The following is a 4,765-nucleotide window of genomic DNA, read 5'->3' on the forward strand; positions in this document are numbered from 1 at the left end:
TGTGTCTGTCTTTTCATTGAGATGGTTTTCTAGAAGTTGAAACCATCCCTCTCTGCTGATCTGTGGTCATACCGGCTCTTGTGTTCATGCTCAGGACCAGGCATCACCCACATCCTGCAGTGCGGAAGATCCAACAGCTTCGCTGTGAGCCGACAGCAGTCCTCATGGCTGGCTGTGTGTGCCTTCCCCAGGCAGAAGTCATACATGTTGCTTGCTTTTTTTCACTGCCAATGGAATCCTATCCCATGTTTAGTGAGAGTACAATGGAGAGCTACAAGGAGGTTCAGGTCTGGAAAACCCTCAACAGGGAGCCAGATTCTAGGACTTCTGTGTGTTCTCTGGCAGTTTGCTGGGATGCAGAGAGAACAGGCAACTCAGGCCAGTGAGCAATCGGCCCCTTTTCCCACATGCATTTCTGCTTTCCTGGCAATCAGTGATAATGCGCCCTACCCACATTCCTGAAAATGTTACGTTGCCACCGGAGGGCGAGACAACCAGACAGCTTCCCTTTGCAGGAATGTAGATTACAACACCTTCACAAGAAAACACTGGATGACTCTCCCCTTCCTGTCAAGTATTACCGACAGCAAATGGTGCCTAAGGTGTCTGCAGCCACCTGTGTCCCTTGCTGGAAATGCAATCATCCCATTCAGCAGTATGAGAATGAGTTGGTGGGTCAGGTTCAGGTGGAAGAATTGTGCCATTTTCCGGGGGACAGTGGAAGAAGGACTTCCAGTGGCCTATTTGCAGCCCACAGGAGCCTGGGCCCCTGCCACTTCAGTGATGCTACTCACACACTCACTCTGCAGTTCCCAAGCCATGGTGGCAGAAAGGTGCTTAGTCATCAGAAATTATGAGCGGGATCAGAAGAGAGAAGTGGGGGCAGGGCTTGCTGGTTTTGTCACTTGTCTTTTGTCTTAGTCCATTTTCTATAACAAACAAAAAACGTGAGGCCGAATACTTCATAAAGAAAACAGTTATGTAGCTCATGGTTTGGGGGTCCAAGAACACGGCACCAGCATCTGCTCGGCTCTGGTGAGGGCTTTGTTGTGGTAGAGGTGCATGGCGCAGTGGCAAATGGTGCCTGGAGGTGTGCACTGGGAGGAACCCATTCTCACAGGAACTAACACAGTCCCGTGAGGCTTGCATTACTCCCTCTGAGGGTCGAGCCCCATGGCCTAAATACCTCCCACCAGGTCCTGCATCTTAAAGGTTCCCACTGCCTCCCAACATTGCTGCTCTGGCAACCAAGGTTCCAGCATTATGAGCCTTTGCGTAGTGCTCTTGGTATTTCTGAGGGAAACCAGGACACAGGGACTTGGAACAAGGACTCCAACGTGGGGCGTGTTTATGCGATGCCTCCACTGCAGAGGGAGCCCCTGAGAGTGCCTGCCAGCAGCGCCAGCCTGACATCCTATTCCTGGGGAGGAATGCCAGCCCACACCATCCTGCAGAGGGGCAGGGAGGGCGGCAGGTAACTGGTGGGGTAAGGGGAGTGCTCTGTGAGCATGCAAGCCTCAAGGCACCCATCTTCCCTTTCCTCAGGATGAGGACCTCGCACCATATGGGCAGTGCACAGTGAGGATGGGCACCCATTCCAGGATACAACACAGTGCACGTCCTGCCCTAAGAGGCTCTCTGGTGCTTACAGACTTCACTTCAGCTTTCTGTTCACTTGCCTTTGAAGAATTATCTCTTGGTATTTGTACTTCAGGAAAAGGGACAACCATCCTAACAGTGCTTCCACATCTTTTATGAAATGGTACTAAAAGATATAATTTTTTATTTAGAAAATTTTAAAGATTTTTTTTCAACTGAGTAGAAAGGGACTTCAAAAAGTTAGTAGAAAAATGGAATTAAAAAGATAAACTCAGGGATGGGCATTTGACCGAGCAGGTAAGATGCTGGTTTGAGATGCTGGCATCCCGTACCAGGTGCCTGGGTTAGATTCCCAGCTCCATCTCCCAGTTCCGGTTTCCCACCAGCGCAGATGCTGGGAGGTAGCAAGTGATAACTTAAATGACTGGGTAGCTGCCACCTCTGTGGGAGACTTGGATTGCATTCCTGGCTCTTTGCTGCAGCTTCAGCTCAGGCCTTGCTGTAGTGGGCATTTGGGGAGGGAGCCAAATGACAGCTTTCTGCCTCTCTGCATCTCAATAACAAAAATGTTCATTCTCGTGCCAAACTTTTTGAAATCCATCCATATAAGAGGCTTTCAAAAAGTTTATGGAGGGCCGGCACCGTGGCTCACTTGGTTAATCCTCTGCCTGAGGCGCCAGCATCCCATGTGGGCACCGGGTTCTAGTCCCAGTTGCTCCTCTTCCAGTCCAGCTCTCTGCTGTGGCCCAGGAAGGCAGTAGAGGATGGCCCAAGTCCTTGGGCCCCTGCACCTACATGGGAGACCAGGAGGAAGCACCTGGCTCCTGGCTTCAGATTGGCATAGCTCCAGCCGTAGCAGCCATTTCGGGGGTGAACCAACGGTAAAGGAAGACCTTTCTCTCTGTCTCTCTCTCACTGTCTAACTCTCTGTCAAAAAAAAAAAAAAAAAGTTTATGGAAAACACATAGTATGAAAAAACAGCAGGCCACTGTGGCTCAGTGGGTTAAGCCACTGCTTGTGATGCCCACATTTCATGTCAGAGTTCCAGTTTGAGTTTTGGCTACTCTACTTCACTCCAGCTTCCTCCTAACATGCTTAGGAAAGTAACAGATGATGCTAAGTGCTTGGGTCCCTTCTACCCACATGGGAGACCAGGATGGAGTTCCTAAATCCTGACTTCAGTCTGGCCCAGCCCCAGCTGTTGTGAGCATTTAGAGAGGGAACCAGTAGATGGAAGATTCTCTCTCTCTTTCTCCACCTCCCTCTCTCTCCATCTCTCCCTGTCACTCTGCCTTTCAAGTAGTTGAAAAATAAACATTTTAAAAATTATTTTGGGACCAACCATTTTTTCCCTTAAAGATTTATTTATTTGAAAGGCAGTTACAAAGAATGAAGGAAGGGAGAGCAATCTTCCATTTGTTGGTTCACTCCCCAAGTCATCACAATGGCCAAGCTGGGCCAGGCTGAAGCTGGGAGCCTGAAACTCCATCCAGGTCTCCCACATGGTTTACAGAGACCCAAGTGCTTGGACCATCTGGGGCTAGGCCAGGCGGAAGTCAGAAGCCTGGAACTATATTTGGGTCTCTCACATGGGCAGGGACCTAAGCATCTGGGCCACCATCCACTGTTTTGCCAGACACATTAGCAGGGAGCTAGATGAGAAGTAGAGTGGCCAGGATTCCAACCAAAGCCCACATGGGATGCCAGCACTATAAGTGGTGGCTTAACCTGCTATGCCACAACATTGGCCAAAATGATCTTTAATTCCATTTTTCCATGAACTTTTTAAAAGTCCTCTTGTGTATACTTTTGTATAATCACAAAAATATTATTTAAAAACTGTACCCCCAAAAGGCTTTTATTATATTTAACTATTGTGGAAGTGGTGGGGAACATGGAAGTGCAAAGCTCGTTCTTTTTTTATTTTAATTTTTTTTTTTTTTTTTGACAGGCAGAGTGGATAGTGAGAGAGAGAGACAGAGAGAAAAGTCTTCCTTTGCCGTTGGTTCACCCTCCAATGGCCGCCGCGGCCCGCGCTGCAGCCAGCGCACCGCACTAATCTGCTGGCAGGAGCCAGGTACTTATCCTGGTCTCCCATGGGGTGCAGGGCCCAAGTACTTGGCCATCCTCCACTGCACTCCCTGGCCACAGCAGAGAGCTGGCCTGGAAGAGGGACAACCGGGACAGAATCCGGCGCCCCGACCGGGACTAGAACCTGGTGTGCCGGCGCCGCAAGGCAGAGGATTAGCCTAGTGAGCCGCGGCGCCGGCCTTTTTTTTTTTAATTTTTGACAGGCAGAGTTAGACAGTGAGAGACAGAGACAGGGAGAGTCGTTTCTTTCTCATTCACACCCATCCTATGCGTCCTCCTCCAGCTTCTTCCCATTTCAATTCACTCTTCTTTAAAAATGACTCAGCCTTCGGCAACCAGCACAGGCAGAGTCCAGGCCTGGCCCTCTGGGCTCGGCTGAGCAGATGACCGGTCGTGCAGATGGTGCTCAGAGACAAGGCATGAAACTCCTGGCGCTGGAGTCACTCCTCACAACAGAGCAGTTGCACTTCACATTGCTCTTCCCGAAACTACGGCACACAGTCTAGGAGAGGAGCAGGGAACCTTGGGCTGAGGCCCGCTTCTCTGTGAGTACCCTGTGGCCAGGCTCTCCTTCACTCCCTCCCTGAGGCTGTTGACAGCTCGGGAATGATACCTGCCTTGCAGTCAGGTGGACCTGGATTCAAATGCCCGTGCAACTCTGCATGTTGTACTCAAGGCACAAATTACTTAATCTTACCCAAGATACACACAGAATGACAAAGAGGAAAGACTTTTAGTGGACTATCTGGCAAGTGTAGCCTTGTTCCTCCAATTGTATGAAAGTATGAGTTTGTCCAAGGAGTCCAAAGTTCTTGCATCATGATTAAATTAATTTCACCCATCCCATTGACAGGACAAACACACAGGCTGCTGATTTTATCTGTAGACAAAAGGCCAGATACAATTTCTTCTCTTTAGAAAAGTTTTCTCAGTTTCACTTACTGCCTCCCCCTTTTTTAGCAAATAGTCACTTAAATAATTTAAAAAAGTGTCAAGGGCAAATAGGTGAATTATTTAAAAATTGTACTAGTTTTCTTGAAATTCACAACTGTAAAATTACAGGAAACATACCCAC

The sequence above is a fragment of the Oryctolagus cuniculus genome, chromosome 5, assembly GCF_051225735.1.
Source record: "Oryctolagus cuniculus isolate XC-2025 breed Fujian yellow rabbit chromosome 5, ASM5122573v1, whole genome shotgun sequence".
Taxonomy (NCBI): Eukaryota; Metazoa; Chordata; class Mammalia; order Lagomorpha; family Leporidae; genus Oryctolagus; species Oryctolagus cuniculus.